This window comes from Schistocerca cancellata, chromosome 1 (assembly GCF_023864275.1).
Source record: "Schistocerca cancellata isolate TAMUIC-IGC-003103 chromosome 1, iqSchCanc2.1, whole genome shotgun sequence".
Classification (NCBI taxonomy): Eukaryota; Metazoa; Arthropoda; class Insecta; order Orthoptera; family Acrididae; genus Schistocerca; species Schistocerca cancellata.
In genome coordinates this window covers 194,812,113-194,831,481 of record NC_064626.1, presented here as the reverse complement: position 1 = coordinate 194,831,481, position 19,369 = coordinate 194,812,113, and positions in this window count along the sequence as shown.

Sequence of the window (19,369 nt, the reverse complement as noted above, 5' to 3'; positions counted from 1 at the left end):
ATCTAGAAATTTGAAGTGTTCAGTTTCACTAATCATATGCCCATTCTGTGACATTACAACGTCAGGTTTTGTTGAATTGTGTGTTAGAAACTATAAAAACTAAGTCTTACTGTGATTTAGCACTAGTTTATTTTCTACAGGCCATGAACTTAGGGTCATGAATTGCACTATTTGAAACAGAGCTAACGTTGCACACAAAATCCTTTACTACCAAGCTGGTGTCATCAGCAAGTAGAAAATTTTAGAGTTACTCGTAATACTAGAGGGTATATCATTTATATGCCCCCACTTGACCGTACCCTACTCAGCCCCCACAGAGTTACTCGTAATACTAGAGGGTATATCATTTATATGCCCCCACTTGACCGTACCCTACTCAGCCCCCACATCATAGCCATTCTCAACGTTGTGAATAATGAACTTTTGCTGTCTGATGCTAAAGTAAGAGGTGAACCAACTGTGAGCGACTCACGACATTCCGTAATGGTCCACATTCTGGAGCAATATTTTGTGACCCACACAGTCAAACGCCTTAGTTAAATCAAAAGATATGCCTAGCGTTCAAAACCTTTTGTTTAACCCAACCAGTACTTCACAGAGAAAAGAAAATATAGCATTTTCGGTTGTTAGACGACGTCTGAAGTCTAACTGTTTGATAGCAAATGATCAATTAACTTTACCACACAGCCTTTTCAATAACTTTTGCAAACACTGATGTCATAGAAATAGGTCTAAAATGGTCTACCTTATCCCTTTCTCCCTTTTTACAAAGCGCCTTTATTACTGAATACTTTAATCGTTCAGGGAACTGATCATTCCTGAAGGAAATATTAAAAATACGGCTAAATACAGGGCCAACATGTGCAGCACAGTACTTTAATATTCTAATAGGCACTCCATCACATCCATGAGAGTCCTTAGTCTTCAGTGACTTAATTATTGACTCAATCTCCCACTTGTCTGTGTCACAGAGGAGTATTTCACACAATCTCGGAAAGGCATTTGGCAGGAGAGTTGTACGATTCCCTGTTGAAACTAACTTTTTATTTAGTTCACGAGCAATGCTCAGAGAATGATTGTGAAATACTGTAAATATATCTGATTTATCAGTAACAGAAATATTTTTACTACAAACTGAACTGACTGTGTATCATCGACCTTGTGCTGCTGACGAGACATTTCCTTCATAACTGACCATATGGTTTTAATTTTATCGTGAGAATTAGCCATTCTATTCGCATACCACATTCTCTGTCTTCCTAATAACCATACAGTACTGTTTGTAATGGGCTACTGTAGCTCGACTGTGACTACTTCTAACATTTTTATATAATTCCCGCTTTGTTCTATATGATATCCTTATACCACTAGTCAGCCGCCCGGGCTGCCTTTTACTGCTAGTATCCCGTTAAGAACGTTCTCATGGAAAGCAACTCTCAAAGATCATGAGAAATGTGTTAAGGGAAGCATTGTAGATGTGTAAAAAACCCTTTTAGTGTTAAAATTTGTGCATCATGGTCTGAAAGGCCATTCACCCTTTTACTAACAGAATGCCTATCTAGTAATGAAGAATGAATAAAAATATCATCTATGGCCCTGCACCCTAGTTGGAAAAAAAAGTCTGCATTAGATCATATGGATTTATGACGTCCATCAACATACTTTTTCTTGCACCATCACCAAGTGACGTGGCGCAGTGGTTAGCACACTGGACTCGCATTCGGGAGCACGACGGTTCAATCCCGCTTCCAGCCATCCTGATTTAGGTTTTCCGTGATTTACCTAAATCTCTCCAAGCAAATGCCGGGATGGTTCCTTTGAAAGGGCACGGCCGACTTCCTTTCCTGTCCTTCCCTAATCCGATGAGACCGATGACCTCGCTTTCTGGTCTCCTCCCCCACAACAAGCCAACTCCGAATCCCTCAGAATCACTCACTCTTGCACCATCATATACGAAACTTATATTGAAATCTTGGGTAAAATATTCCGGAGGTAAAATAGTCCTCCCTTCAGATCTCCGGGCGGGGACTACTCAAGAGGATGTCGTTATCAGAAGAAAGAAAACTGGCGTCCTACGGATCGGAGGGTGGAATGTCAGATCCCTTAATCGGGCAGGTAGGTTAGAAAATTTAAAAAGGGAAATGGATAGGTTAAAGTTAGATATAGTGGGAATTAGTGAAGTTCGGTGGCAGGAGGAACAATACTTCTGGTCAGGTGGCTACAGGGTTATAAACACAAAGTCAAATAGGGGTAATGCAGGAGTAGGTTTAATAATGAATAGGAAAATAGGAATGCTGGTAAGCTACTACAAACAGCATAGTGAACGCATTATTGTGGCCAAGATAGATACGAAGCCCACACGTACTACAGTAGTACAAGTTTATATGCCAACTAGCTCTGCAGATGACGAAGAAATTGAAGAAATGTATGATGATATAAAAGAAATTATTCAGATAGTGAAGGGAGACGAAAATTTAATAGTCATGGGTGACGAATTCGAGTGTAGGAAAAGTGAGAGAAGGAAACGTAGTAGGTGAATATGGATTGGGGCAAAGAAATGAAAGAGGAAGCCGCCTGGTAGAATTTTGCACAGAGCACAACTTAATTATAGCTAATACTTGGTTTAAGAATCATGATAGAAGGTTGTATGCATGGAAGAACCCTGGAGATACTAAAAGCTATCAGATAGATTATATAATGGTAAGACAGAGATTTAGGAACCAGGTTTTAAATTGTAAGACATTTCCAGGGGCAGATGTGGACTGACCACAATCTATTGGTTATGACCTGTAGATTAAAACTGAAGAAACTGCAAAAAGGTGGGAATTTAAGGCGATGGGACCTGGATAAACTGAAAGAACCAGTGGTTGTACAGAGTTTTAGGGAGAGCATAAGGGAACAATTGACAGGAATTGGGGAAAGAAATACAGTAGAAGAAGAATGGGTAGCTTTGAGGGATGAAGTAGCGAAGGCAGCAGAGGATCAACTAGGTAAAAAGACCAGGGCTAATAGAAATCCTTGGGTAACAGAAGAAATATTGAATTTAATTGATGAAAGGAGAAAATATAAAAATGCAGTTAATGAAGCAGGCAAAAAGGAATACAAACGTCTCAAAAATGAGATCGACAGGAAGTGCAAAATGGCTAAGCAGGGATGGCTAGAGGACAAATGTAAGGATGTAGAGGCTTGTCTCACTAGGGGTAAGATAGATACTGCCTACAGGAAAATTAAAGAGACCTTTGGAGATAAGAGAACCACTTGTATGAACATCAAGAGCTCAGATGGAAACCCAGTTCTAAGCAAAGAAGGGAAAGCAGAAAGGTGGAAGGAGTATATAGAGGGTCTATACAAGGGCGATGTACTTGAGGACAATATTATGGAAATGGAAGAGGATGTAGATGAAGATGAAATGGGAGATACGATACTGCGTGAAGAGTTTGACAGAGCACTGAAAGACCTGAGTCGAAACAAGGCCCCCGGAGTAGACAACATTCCATTGGAACTACTGACGGCCTTGGGAGAGCCAGTCCAGACAAAACTCTACCATCTGGTGAGCAAGATGTATGAAACAGGCGCAATACCCTCAGACTTCAAGAAGAATATAATAATTCCAATCCCAAAGAAAGCAGGTGTTGACAGATGTGAAAATTACCGAACTATCAGTTTAATAAGTCACAGCTGCAAAATACTAACGCGAATTCTTTACAGACGAATGGAAAAACTAGTAGAAGCCGACCTAGGGGAAGATCAGTTTGGATTCCGTAGAAATACTGGAACACGTGAGGCAATACTGACCTTACGACTTATCTTAGAAGAAAGATTAAGGAAAGGCAAACCTACGTTTCTAGCATTTGTAGACTTAGAGAAAGCTTTCGACAATGTTGACTGGAATACTCTCTTTCAAATTCTAAAGGTGGCAGGGGTAAAATACAGGGGGGCGAAAGGCTATTTACAATTTGTACTGAAACCAGATGGCAGTTATAAGAGTCGAGGGACATGAAAGGGAAGCAGTGGTTGGGAAGGGAGTGAGACAGGGTTGTAGCCTCTCCCCGATGTTATTCAATCTGTATATTGAGCAAGCAGTAAAGGAAACAAAAGAAAAATTCGGAGTAGGTATTAAAATCCATGGAGAAGAAATAAAAACCTTGAGGTTTGCCGATGACATTGTAATTCTGTCAGACAGCAAAGGACCTGGAAGAGCAGTTGAACGGAATGGACAGTGTCTTGAAAGGAGGATATAAGATGAACACCAACAAAAGCAAAACGAGGATCATGGAATGTAGTCGAATTAAGTCGGGTGATGCTGAGGGAATTAGATTAGGAAATGAGACACTTAAAGTAGTAAAGGAGTTTTGCTATTTGGGGAGCAAAATACCTGATGATGGTCGAAGTAGAGAGGATATAAAATGTAGACTGGCAATGGCAAGGAAAGCGTTTCTGAAGAAGAGAAATTTGTTAACATCGAGTATAGATTTAAGTGTCAGGAAGTCATTTCTGAAAGTATTTGTATGGAGTGTAGCCATGTATGGAAGTGAAACATGGACGGTAAATAGTTTGGACAAGAAGAGAATAGAAGCTTTCGAAATGTGGTGCTACAGAAGAATGCTGAAGATTAGATGGGTAGATCACATAACTAATGAGGAGGTATTGAATAGAATTGGGGAGAAGAGAAGTTTGTGGCACAACTTGACCAGAAGAAGGGATCGGTTGGTAGGACATGTTCTGAGGCATCAAGGTATCACCAATTTAGTATTGGAGGGCAGCGTGGAGGGTAAAAATCGTAGGGGGAGACCAAGAGATGAATACACTAAGCAGATTCAGAAGGATGTAGGTTGCAGTAGGTACTGGGAGATGAAGAAGCTTGCACAGGATAGAGTAGCATGGAGAGCTGCATCAAACCAGTCTCAGGACTGAAGACAAGAACAACAACAACAACAACAACAACAACAACAACATATTGAAGTCACTACTTCCTATAAAGTTAATCAAGAGGCTTCTTGCCTGAGCAGAAATGCTCCGAAGTTAGACTTAGGGGAACTATAAACAACAATTACAGGAGTAGTTTCACTAAATTTAACTGTCCCTGCACAACATTCAGCACAGTGTCTTGATACGTCTGTGGACTCAAATGGAATACTTTTTATTTTACGTACATGACCACTCTCCCACCTAATAAGGAACTCCTTGGGAAACGGCCAGCTGATCTGTACCCTGGTAAAGGAAGCCTCTGAACTGTCAAATTCTTTTAAGTGGTGCTCCAATATACCAATAATTTCAGAGTCAACATCTATAAGCAGTTCGCTAACTTTATCTCGAATATCGCATATTTTGATGAAATATGCTAATTCCTTCTCTACTTAGAAACATTACATCCTTTGGAGGTGAGCCCTTAGAGGAACTTCCTTTAAACAGGTATACCTATCAGCTGACTTCAGTCTAAAAAAGATGCAGCTCTAACACCACCGCTACAGGAATTTTCCCATGAATGATACCACCACCACCACCACCACCACCACCACCACCACCACCACCACCTATAAGCTTAGCCAGCCTCCCCTTCCCATACCTACTGAGGTGCAGGCCGTGCCTAGTGAAACACGGTCTACTGATAGACCCAACTGGCACCACTGAGATGTGACCCATGCCCTCTGCCATCAATGCCCTCCCCAGCCCCACGTTAACGCGCCTAACAGCCGTATCAAGATGAGGCCGATCATAACGCTGAAACAGTCGCACGAAATGCACATTAGTGCCACCAGTTTGAGTAGCTATCTTTACCAGGTCACCACCTACATCATATTACCCGTCCCTATTAACACAGTTACCTGCTCCACCCACTATCACCACCTAATCCTCCTCCGTAAAATTCCTACATACCTCCCCTATGCTGTCACTCACCTGGGCCAACCCTGCACTAGGCTTCACAGTGCTGGTGACCTGATACTCACTCCCCAACACTTCCTGCAACAGATGGCCCTCACCTCTACCGTGCGAACTACCCAGCAGCAGAACCACCTTCTTTCTGTTAGACTTTGGAACTGGCCTAGGCCTCCTAACTGTTGAGGACTGCTGCACGTTCCGTACACATACAGCTACAAGAGGCTCCTCTCCACTCGACTCTGGCAGTTGGCCAAATCTATTGCATATACGCAAAGTAAAACTGTCTAAATACCTCCTCCTCCTAGCTGCCTTCTTTCCAACTGCCAATTCCTATTCCCAGCACCCTTCACCCTCCTCAAACTATCTAGTTCCTCCTTTGCGTGTTGTAACTGCACGTGAAGGGCACAGATCTTACGCTCCTGCTCCTTTATGAACTTATGTCTACTACATATTCTGCATTCCCAGGAGAGGACATCGCTAGAATGCCCTGTGGATTCCCTACTGCATTCCTTGCAATGAAAATACTTTGAACAAATCACACACCGTAACCCACTACTCAAAACCTACGACAGAGCCCACACTTATCACTCATGGTAAAATTTTACAATTACTGAAAACTATACATTACCTAAGTTCAGTTACATCAGTAGAGCTATTTATAGAACAATAGCGGTCTCGAAATTATTTCTCTAGGAAGAAAGCAACTCCTTGTATTAATACTACTAAACCACAATACCAACAAAACTTCACAAAATTATTAGCTAAAACCAAAAATTAAGGTGGCAACTGGAACACTCAACGAAGTTAAAACACTGGATGAAAATTTACTGAAAGATTTCACTAGAAACAATAAGAAACTTCAGCTGAAAACTGACTCCGGGCGCAGTGATGTCTGAGAATTGATGTTTTACCGGATTCCTGATATTCGCGGTACACTCGTTAAATGGTCGTACGGGAAAATCCCTCATTTCATCGCTACCTCCGAAGTGCTGTGTCCCATCGCTCTTGTGCCGACTGTGACATCACGGTCTAACTCAAATGTTGATAACCACTCATTGTAATAGCAGTAACCGATCTAATAATTGCGCCAGACAATTATTGTATTACATATGCGTTGCTGACCGTAGCGCCGTAAGGTACCTGTTTATGTATCTCTGTATTTGAATACGCATGCCTATACCAGTTTCTTTGGAGTTTCGGTGTAGTTAAATTTATTTATTTCGAGAATTTTTGAGGGCAACATCGTGCATATCGTCCAATCTTGGCGAGTGTACAAAGCCATTTGCCATAGCTAGGGATGCGTACATTTCTCCACTTAACGGACACATAGGGAAGTTTTAGACAAATTCAGTCAGAGGCCAGCATAATTTTGTCATCTCAACAGTTACGAGAGGCAACGCACTCAACAGCCGGTCGCCGCCGAGATTATCTCTGCATTCTACGAAAGGTAAATGACGCATTTCTAAGGTGTTAAATGTTGTCACCAGAATGCTTTCATGTACTGTCTACATTAGATTGGAATAATTATTCGCATTCAGCCATGTAATTCGCAGGTGATCTATAGGTTTAAATTTGATTAAATGATCCTGGAGATAGCAATCTTTGCGGAGCTAGAATAGATTGTCAGAGTGTACAGTTTTGGCTTTGATAGCAATGTCAGTTGAGATATTTTTAGTAGATTTGCTGTATTAAGTTTCTAGTGACCTTAATCAGTTTTTTCCTTGTATTAATTTTTCCGTAGGATCTTCCTCGTTTGTGTAATATTATCCTAAAATTATCATTTCCACATCTTGAACCCGAATGTGTATCGTTATTCATGTGATAAACTATTTTTTTTACAGGTAGTAGACTTGTATGTACGAACGTAGGGTTCCCCCTTACTCACCGACGTGTTTTAGGCTCACTGACAGCAGCTGCTGTTCTGATGTCTAACAGCTGGCGCGACTAGGATCTCCACACCTGGGAAGGCCTGGATTCAATGACTTAGGATTTAATTTTCCTTTTCAGAGCATTCCTCGCACTGTAAGTGGTCGGATAGATGACACCTAACCAGCACCGGCTCGTTGGAAGGCCTATAATTATGAGCATTTTTCCTATGAGTCTTCTTGAAAACTTATGTTCTGCGCTTTTTTTCCAATCGCTAGGTACCTTTCGTTGCCCCAGCGACCTACGATAAACTGCTGTTAGAAGGATAATCTCCGTGGAATATTTTAGGTATCAAATCTGGTCCTGACGCAATTCTACTGCTAAGAGATTGTAGTTGAGTTTGTTTCCTCATCGGTTATATCAATATCTGCCATTTAGAAGTTCGTACGATGATTGAGGGACTAAGTTACATTCTTTCACGATGAAAGAATTTCGGCCTTCTCTCTATTACCTTCCGTTTCGGTGTCAGTAGGGTCACTTGAGTTTATAAATAGGGGATTTCGAACAGGTTAATGATTTTACAAAAGAGAAAACCTTAGGTTTCTACTCAAATCAGCTGACAAAATTTTGCATTCAAAGTTATTGAACGCTTCTTCCACTGCCCTGTTTACGATCATTTTTGCTTCATTCGGCTTTTATTTGCTAGCTATGTTTTGGCCTCTGTTACATCTGTGATGTTCAGCACACTTGTCTAAGGCATACTGTATGATAATTTTGAATTTTTTTTCTGTTTTGCTCCATATCTTCGTCCTCAGCACTTGTTAGATGCTGACTATTCTACCGTTTGTCACTCTTGCTAAGGAAAATTATTTTCCTATATTTTGTAACCCCAGCTCATAGTTGCTGTGACAGCCTTATGACCACTAATACCTTCCTGTACATTAACTGATTGTTAAGTCCAAGTCTGTGTGTTGACAGAAGCCTTAAGACGCTACCTTCAAGAGTTGGTTCTCTAAATATCTGCTGCAAGTAATTTTCGGAGAGCACATTCAGAATATTATCACACGAATCCTTGACTGGCACCAGTTTTGTTCGTATGAGACTCCCCATTTGTAACTGGCATGACCGCTCGCTCCCCCTCCCCCCCCCCCCCCCCCCCACTGTCACAACGGCATGATCGGGAAAATTACTAACGATATTCTGCAAGTTCTCTCAAAGAGCCCTAATAGTGCAGCTCCCGACATGGGCGGTGTACAAAAGCATCAGATTACCATTTGGACCGGCCTTTCTTACTTTACTTCATCCAGATTAATTCGGCATCCGTGATAGCCTCGCCAAAAACTCTCAGCATTTTTCCTGAATACTTAGTGATTCCACGACATGTCCGACCTTAATGTTTTGTACCATAAAAGAACAAAAATGTTGTTATAAATATGTGAGTGAAGTTTCAGTCTTTACAGGTTTACGTTTTAAGTTCCTTTCCTTCATTTCAAGACCCTTTTTAGCCCATTTTTGTCACTGCAGTACCACTTTGGGCATATTTCTAGAGGCGTGCGTCATGGAGATTCACTGGTGAAAAGTATTGTCTAAAAACTTAGTTGGGTAACCACAACGCACTTGTCATAACCCTAGAACGTTCGCCATTTTTTCGCTACGTCAGTGATGTCTACATTTACGCTTTAGATCGGATATTACGTCCATATTTTACGTGCAAAAGTGCGGCGACTTTGAACCGCTATCTCGGTAACGGCTAATGATAACTAAAAAATTTCAAGGTTCCCGAGATCATCCTCTTAAAAACATGTGGCAAAAAGTTTGATGATTTGACATGAACAGAAGTGGCCATTCTTACAAGGGGTAGTTTTGGTGCCAAAAAATCATTTTTACCGCAGTTATCTCAGTAACCGCCCATGAAAAAATAATTCTTTTATAAGCCGCCTACGGGCCACCCTAGATCACATCTAATGTGAAAGAACCAACCAAAATCGCTCAATTTTCCTGAGTTTGAGGAAGAGCGTAATGTTTAGATTTTGACTCTTCTGTGGGATAGCTACAGTATGCCGCTTCTCCCAACAGGTGTACAAATGGTCGCTAGACAAAGGGCTATTAAAAACACTTTATCTCTGTGGTGAATAGAACCCGAGCTTGCCCCCGTGAAAAATGGCACTGTCGTTCGCGGCTATTTGGAACATATTGGTCTCGCCCACTGTTCTGCACGGACCGACTTTTAACTCTCACATACCTCCTTGTGGCCGTACAAACTTTTCAGAACCTCGACGCCATGAATCTGTAACCACGGCAGGATGAAATTTCGGAACGACTGGAAAATGTGCATTCACAGATCGTGTCTCACCTTTGGAAAAGGCAAAAACACAGCCAACAGCCTGTGAAGGTGAGGTGAATATGAAGTATGAAAAAGAAGAAATTCTCAAGCCGCGTTCGCCCGATACAATGGCATAGTGTTGTTTTATTGCAAATATAAATACCATGTTACGTCACTCGTCACCTCTTTCGCACTTTGTTTGCATTCGAGGAAACGCGTTCCTACCGTGGTCCACCACATCTTTTCGACTCGCTCGAGTTCGGTACGATCAACGACCACCCTTCTGATCTTGATAAAGTTTTGTTTCTTAATTTCTCTTTTTATATTGATGAATCTGCCGGCTGGTGTGTCAACCTCTTCACCTCAGAGCAGAACTTGCACCTAATGTCCTCACTTATTAGCTGGATGTATTCCAGTCCCTGCCTTCCCTACAGCTTTTACGTTGTGCAGTTTCCGCAAGTGTCACTTAAGTAGTTGCTCCTCGATGTTGCAACACAGGTCCTACTATCTCGTTCCTCCTCCTCCTAGAGAACGTTATTTCCTGCCTTAGAAGTCCACCTAATTTTCTATACTCTTCTACAGTAAATCTCTAACACTGATTCTGATTCATCAGTTTTTCCATAGCCCATGAGTCACTTCCATTCAAGCTGTGTATCTAACGAATATTCTCAGAAATTTCTTCCTCAGAACCCATGTCTAATGCTGCTTCTGTCCAGGAGTGCCTTCTTTCCCTGTTGCCGCTTTTCAAGCCCTCCTTGCCTCCTAAATAGTGTTTTGCTTCCAACGTATCAATTCCTTCACTTCATGTTATGTGTGTTCACCGAGTTTGACCTTACTGTAATAACTAACAGAATTCCTGCTATTCGCCATTACTTTACTTTCGTCTTTGGTTTACTCTCAGGCTTTATTCTGCACACATTATACTTCATTCCAGTCAACAGGTCTTGCAATAATTTTTCAGCTTTCGAAGTTGAACGATCAACTCATCACTCCACCTAATACTGCAGTATCGAAATCCTACTGTACTCAGTATATTCATTTGCAGCAGTGTTTCGTGAACATCAAAATAGGTCCTCAAAGCAGTATTGGCAATTTAAAACTCTTGTGACATCGCTTCCAAGATAATGTCCACTTATGAACTCTGTACTACCATAACAAATCGTTATAGTACTAGGAAGTAACTATGGAGTTAATGGAAAAACTCAAGAACAGTGGCAATTGTAAACAACGAATAAAAGTAAAATGCCGCCTGCAGCTCATGCTGTTATCTGCTAAAATATCTTATAATTCAAATGTAAAACATATATTTTAACATGAACAGTTATAAAATTGGCATGGGCGCATTGCCAATGGATGGTTGCAGTAAACACAGATTCGTGAGGCGTCTCCACTTAAACGACGGAGACTGGAAGGACAGTGCACAACACGCAGTCTAGCTAGATGTATCTCCTTGAGACGACCGGGACGAGAAGTAGTCGTCCAAACCGTTAGGTGGTGTTTAATGTCCCGGAGTTTGTTACCAGATAGAGAAAACCAGTGTTCATGCCAGAGTGATACTGTTCCTACGTGCGGCAACACAGAAATCTGAAGGACCATAACAACTAGAAGACGTAGGTAGTTTAATTACAGCCTTGCCACCAGCAGCATCGGCAGCTTCATTTTCAACACTCCAGCGTGACCATGGTCCCACACGATCACCACCTTGACCCTGTCATCTGCGAACGGGTGGAGGCAGTGTCGGATTCGTTGTATTAAGGGGTGGTATGTGTGTAAGACGCGGAGACTGTCGAGGGCACGACGCTGGAACATAATATACAGTTGAGAACCAGTGTCTTCGTATATACTAGAAGGTCTGATAGAGGGTGGAGAGCTCTGCGGTAAAAAGGTTCTGTCTCCAAGTTCTGTGCGAAGTTCGAGAAATTTACAGAGATTGGTCGAATCTAGAGTGGTGTCCTTGGAGAAGTCCAAGATGTACGCAGGGTCTTGCAAGAGGCCAAGGCGGTGAAGGGCTCTCACCCACTGGGAAGTGGCACGTAACTTTAAATTATGCTTCTGAAGCAGTATACGAAAATGGTATCTGGGAGGCAACGAAGAAGTTCCGCTTACTCATATTGGTGGTAAAGTGAGTCATTTAGAATGAACGCATAGGATGGACGGTTGAGCGTGGAAGACAGATGGCACGTGTAAGTGTTAAGGAGAACATCACACTGATATGATAGCGGTAGCTCTACAGTGTCTGTATACAGACTCTTAACTGGGCTAGTGTAGAGAGCTCCCAGTGGGCAAACATACGCCTCGGTGATGGATTCTGTTCAGACAGTGTGAAAAAGACAATCTTACATATGAGTAAACGAGACACCCATAGCCCGTTTTAGATCGGACACAGGCATCGTATGAGTGGAAGAGGATTTTCCGATCAGCTCCCCATGGAGTACAGTTAAAAAACACGTAGGGCAGAGAGATCATGTACAGCGCACTTCCAGGTAAGATATGACGTAGGAACAACACGGTTCACAATCGAGTGAGAGCTGGAAGAATTTCGTGGTTTCAACAAACGAAAGAACAATAGGACAGATGTAAGGAAGAGACTCCTTACGCCGCTAGGAGTTCAGTTTTTTCAGTGGAAAAGTGGAAGCCGCTGTCGATGCTCCACGAGCAAAGGGTAGTCGAGATATCACTGAAGTCGTCGCTTAAGTGAATGGGTCCGTTGAGAACTGCAGCAGATGGCCAAGTCATCGACAAAAGAGGGCAAGAGACGCAAGACTTCATAATATGGATTAACTGGGTGATGAAATGATCAACTGCAGAGTATTGCTTACGAAATCCACTCTGCGCGTTTGTTAGCAAATTCCGTCACTCGAGTAACCATACCAGAAAACCACTGATTATGCGTTCCACCACCTTTGAGACACTGCAGGCGAAGGAAATTAGGAGGTAGCTGGATGGAAGACGTTTGCCGTTACCAGGCTTGGGTGTGGGGATTATAGTGGTCAACGTCCGGGAAACGCGACATTCGTCCTGATGCGACTACTTACATATGACGACGAAAGTGCTGGCGATCAAGAGAGAAGTGCTGCAACATCTGAACGTATCACCCAGTCCTGGAGCAAAGGATCATGATGAGCTCCCTCATAGTTCCAGCTACCTCATAGTAAAAACAGTATTGTAGCATTGGCGGTTCTGAGAGGAAAAAGGTATCTCGCGAGCCTCGTCAAAGGAGTTCGAAATGTCGATAGGGTCCACAATGGATCGTTCGCTACTGTTAGGCCAGAAGTTTGAAGAGGTACCTTGTTTCCATAAGGCTGAATAGAGAGTAAAACGGTTGAAAGAATTAGTAAAATAGATTCAACTTTTTGCTTTCTCGAATAATGTGATGACACTTTGCACACAACATTCTAAATCAATACTCCTTTGAGGGATGGCATTCAGTAACATGGAGAGTACGTCTCTGTACATGAACTGTGTTTTGGCACTCCTCAGTCCACCCACGGACTGGGACATGTCGCGGTAGGGGAAAGGTTTGGGAGATGCAACTTTCTGTGGCATTCATAAAATGGCAGAGAGTCGGAGAATGGCGTACTGCCAGTGGTTAGTTGCAGTAAGCACAGAATGGTGTGGGGTCTCCACTTAAATGACGGTGCTCATTACGCAGCATAGCTAGAAATTTTGCGATGACAGGAACGAGGAGAAGTCGTCCAAGCCGTTGGGAGACGTTTAATGTCCCGTAGTTTTTTCTCATATAGAGAAAACCAGCGTTCACGCTAGAGCGACACAGTGTTCCAAAGTGTGGCAACACAGGGGTTATCTGAAGGCAGTATAATTAGTAGCTCTATTCACAACACTCCAATGTGACCATGGTTACACTTGGTCATAACGCTGACAGTGTCAGCGAGCGAGTGTAGGCAGTCTCGGATTCGTTGTACTAAGGGGCGGTATATGTATACAATGCAGAGGCTCTGGAGGGCACTGAGTTAATTGGAACTTAATACGGAAGGTTGCCAGGGAAGACTAGAACATGAGTTAGCAGACAAATTACACACAGGAGTATGTGTCTGAGAAGACATACCATTACAGAACTAGAGATCCAGGAGTGAGAAAGTGTGTGCGGAATCAGTTTCAAGAAATGAGAGTAATCTGGTTGAGAATATTTGGCTGGAGAGAGCCTTTCAGTCAGGTACTCAGGGAGCCCCAAATAGGACGATAGGCACTGAAGTCGCCGACTTGCAAAAATGGTTGATGGAGTTGAGTGTTAAGCTGCATTAAGTCTGCCCTGATGAGATCAGATGACAGGGTATGCAGTACAGGAAAGGTATATCCTTGGAGAGAAAGGGACAGCAACAGCTTTTAGCTGAGTGTTCAATGAAATGGTTTTGCTATTGATGTCCTGAATAAGCATCTTGACTCCCTCATGATCTGGAATTCATTCCTCAGAAGGAATGTCGAAACGTTCTTGAGTGAAGAGGTCAAAGCGGCCTTGAGGGTATATTTTCCTATCTTGGTGGCTTAAAACAACTGGGCTTTGCGATCGCAATAGAAACTAAATCTGCCCTGTGTTATCTGATGCCCAAGCGTTCCATTGGAGAACAGCCACATTAGATGAAAAGAGATTTTTCTCTTATGACTGGTAATTACTTCGGTGGCTGCCGAGTGCCGGATTTCAGATGCATACTACTGAGTTCTGGGGCTTAAGGATCCTGTTTCATTATCTGTTCAGAGGCACCAGCAACCTTCCTGGGTTCGTCAGGTTACTCCAGGGTAGATAATCAGTTGGCGATTTGCACCGATGAAATGGAAGTTTGCTGGACAGAGGTGTTGGGTGGTGTCGCTATTGTACAGGATCTCTGATTTTGAGATGGGGAAGAAAGTTCGTTTGTTCAACTTCTGAATTCCTTTGCGCGTATCAGACATGAAACCAGATGTGACTTGAGGTGTGCAAAAAGTCATCTTGGCATTATTCCTTTTTAAATTTCTATTCTCCTGGTTGTATCGAAGGTGACTTCACCAGTGTGGGCGAAGGTTTTTTGGTGTGAGTGGAGCTGAGAATGTCACCTTAGCATTAGGCGATTTCACAAGTGTAACACTGAACTAGACGTCACAGACCTTCGTGGCTATGACATAGCAACAGTGATACTGTAATTGCCAGACAGTTGTATGCAATGCTTTTGGCAAACTAACATTTTGTGAACAACAGTGAGGGGTACCTTTCGCTTCGCCCAGACCAATGGCTCATTCATTGAGATACACAGAGCATTTGTGAAATGAAGCGGCATGGTTGCCAATGCAGTTGAAGCAGTGTGGGAGGAGGAATCTCCCTAGTGAACATCCTTTGGCGTTTTACAAGACATGAAAATATTGTTATAACGCTGACATTGACGACAACGCATTCAGTTTGGTACGTAGGCTCTGACATTGATGACTTCATGGTTTGCTGTCAGCTTTGACAGGAGCTCCACTCGATCCAATGTTAAGAAAAGATTGTGAGTGGACACTATTTCTGCATAAACACTCTTCATAATCTGATGGACTGTGGTTACACCCTAATCTGAGAGATAATGCTGTAATCTCCAGTCAGTCATTTCATCAGTCACATGAATAATTCAGTGGTCGACAAGCCTCTACAGGAACAGAGTACCTGTGGAGGAGCTGGCTTTATACAGTTTTTAGGCTTTACAATTCCTATGCCTCTAGAAGCAAAGGTACATTGCATAGGCGAGCGCAGGACTTCAGTGGGCCTGCGGTTGTGTCGACCCGTTTCTGAATGAGGAACGGGTTCATTGAAGACATTTCTGACCACCTCTTGTTCATGACACTATAACGTAGCGGGATGCAATTGGAATATTCGACATTTTTGGCCTCATTCCAGTTACTTTTATTAGACGGAGGTTGTGCTGGTGGAGTTTATGTACTCATTGCATTTGAATCCCACGTGATTACCAGCGTCTCTGATGGTGTACTCCGCAAACAGGGGAGCACACCCACCTTAGGTGACTTTTCACATCTGAAATCCTGAAATCACACCTCCCAAACTCCAGACAAAAGGACCAATTGGCAGTTGAGCTGGCCTTCAAAGGGAGGAAGAAAGACAAAAACAGAGACCTCGATTGCTGAAGCAGGCGGAGGGCAGGAAAAGTAAGAACAAGAAAGAAGATAAATACAAAACTGAAATTCACTAGAGTCTTCCAGTACTTTCACGAGTTTCAGTTCCCCAGTTGTACAGCGGACATGGTCCTGAAGAGAAGGGCGAAAGTACAGGAGGAGGAGAGACATGTAGCACAGAAAAGGAGGAAGTACTGCATGGGCGATTGCCAATGTGTATCAAGGACGTACTCATAAAATTAAGAGTCCACTGTAAGTTTCTCTAGAGTCACATAGTGCTCCATCCAGCAACCACTGCCGATAAAGGGAGGATCAAACTGCCAGGCAGTTGGTAATGTCTTCCAAGAAATCTAGCACATGTTCGCTCTCGTATCTGAGGTGGTTTCTGGCCTCTAAACAGCACGAAAATTGTTCTCAGGATCTGAAGCTGGATTAAGTAACGTTGTAACATGAAAGTAGTTCTTTGAAAAAAAAAAGTTATCCGAATTATGATGAGAAGACTACTGGTTTTCAGGAGAAGTGATGGCGACATTACACACATCAAAAAAGTTTTCACCTCGGTTCCGTGAGTTCCCGAACTTGCACATAAAACTGGAATAGAGACCAACATGAACATTATTTCCGCCCTTTTTATTGCTCGTGAAAACAACACATTGCATGTTGCACCACCATACAGCGAGACCTTCAGAGGTGGTGGTCCAGATTCCTGTACACATCGGTACCTCTAATACCCAGTAGCACGTCCTCTTGCATTGATGAATGACTATTCGTCGTGACATATTATCCACAAGTTCATCAAGGCACTGTTGGTCCACATAGTCCCACTCCTCAACGGCGATTCGGCGTAGATCCCTCAGAGTGGTTGGTACGTCACGTCGTTCATAAAGAGCCCTTTTCAATCTATCGCAGGCATGTTCGATAAAGTTCATGTCTGGAGAACATGTTGGCCACTGTAGTCGAGCGATGTCGTTATCCTGAAGGAAGTCATTCACAAGATGTGCACGGGGGGGGGGGGTGGCAATATGCTGCCAATGTTGTTGCACTATCGGTAGGAGAATGCACTCACTGGACAGTGTGTCTAAGGCGTTCACAGCCTGACGGGGTTGCCCCCCAAACACGTCTCTGACGATTGTCTGAAGACATATGCGACACTCATCGGTGAAGAGAACGTGATGCCAATCCTTAGTGGTCCATTCGGCATGTTGTTGGGCCCATCTGTACCGCGCTGCGTGGTGTCGTGGTTGCAAAGATGGACCTCGCCATGGACGTCGGGAGTGAAGTTGCGCATCATGCAGCCTATTGCGCACAGATTGAGTCGTAACACGACGTCCTGTGGCTGGGCGAAAAGCATTATTCAACATGGTGGCTTTGCTGTCAGGGTTCCTCGGAGCCATAATCAGTAGGTAGCGGTCATCCACTGCAGTAGTAGCCCTTGGGCGGCCTGAGCGAGGCATGTCATCGACAGTTCCAGTCTCTCTGTATCTCCTCCATCTTCGAACGACATCGGCTTGCTTCACTCAAAGACGCCACGACACTTACCTTGTTGAGAGCTCTTCCTGGCACACAGTAACAATGCGGACGCGACCGAACCACGGTATGGACCGTCTAGGCATGGTTGAACTACAGACAACACGACCCATGTACCTCCTTTCTGATGGAATATCTGGAACTGATCGGCTGTCGGATCCCCTCCGCCTAATAAGCGCTGCTTATGCACGGTTATTTACGTCTTTGGGCGAGTTTAGTGACTTCTCTGAACAGTCAAAGGGACTGTGTCTGTGATACAATATTCACAGTCAACGTCTATCTTCAGGAGTCCTGGGAACTGGGGTGTTGCCAAACTGTGTGTAATAATGACACCCAAAATTAAATAAGTATTATAACTGCTGGAGTCACCACAGACGCCTACGGCAGCGGCAACGCAGCAGACAGACTAGCGATACGGGTTGCCGACTCCGCTGCTACCGTCTGATCGACGCAACTGTTTTTACAATCAAGTACCACAGGTTCACACGTAGGTGCGGCCAACGTCCATCGGAGAGCAACCAGCAGCAGAGGGAGGGGGGCGTGACGATCAACAAACTATTTCCTGGCGATCACGAGTGTGCAAGTAGTCTCGGAAATACCCTTTCACCCGGGACTAGATAAGCCAGCGCACGGCCGTTCAACGGACAGTTCTCGACTTGGCGAGTGCGTAGATCGACCGGTCGAGAGGTGTGCCACCCCGACCAGCCTCTTGTGATACGTCGCTCCCGTCGTATTCGGCTATTTACCACATGATAACAGCCAAAATCGACGGGGAACAGTAGTACAGTTATAGAAAGTCGAAGGGATCTCTAATTATAGGAGTTACTTATGTGCTTGATCCGCAGAAGAGATCCTTTTTGTTTTTTTGGTTTTGATGAGTGTGTTACTGTTGGTGGTCTATTGTAGTTTCCTTAATAAAATAAAAGTTGGCAAAACAGGTTGGTTATTGACCTGCAGTTATAGGAATGATGATTAAAGGGACTGAACTACTGAGTCGTCAGTCCTTCCGTTTCTTGAGGGAACGTAAGAAAGTAAAAAGCGAAAAATTGGGTGACTTGGCTGCACCAACTGTATAAGCAAGTCAAAGAGTTTGGAAAAGGGGTGTGACAGTAGATGTAATCCAACAAGTAAAACAAAATAAAGGTAACCCAGGGGTCTAAAGGCAGAACATGGTGAGGGGGGAAGAAAGTATCCTCAGTCACATGGGGGTACCTACCACATGTGGTTGTCCTTTCCTCCTCCTCCTCCTCCTCCTCCTCCTCCTCCTCCTCCTCCCCCCCCCTTCCCACGAATACCGCAAGCAATGCAAATGAAGGAGTATTAAAATTTAATGAAAAATCCAATCTCTCTCAGGAAATGCAAGACTTTGGTAGTTGCTGTCTCATCCACAAGCATCTGAGGTAGTGAGGTAAGCAAACAGAGCACACTACAGCTCAGCTACCACGGTGCACTTCACAAGAACACACGCTATCGTCATTAGACTACCGCAGGTGCAATGAAGAGGATCCTCTCGATGCAGAACGAACTCGTGGGCCAGTCTGACGTAGCTGATCCAGAGTCGGCACAACACAATGACATCCATCCGAGAGGCAGAGGCCTGGAGAGATGTACGACATACATTAATGGACCCTTCAATAGCTCAACTTGTTTTGGGTCATAATAACCTGCCGTTCCAAA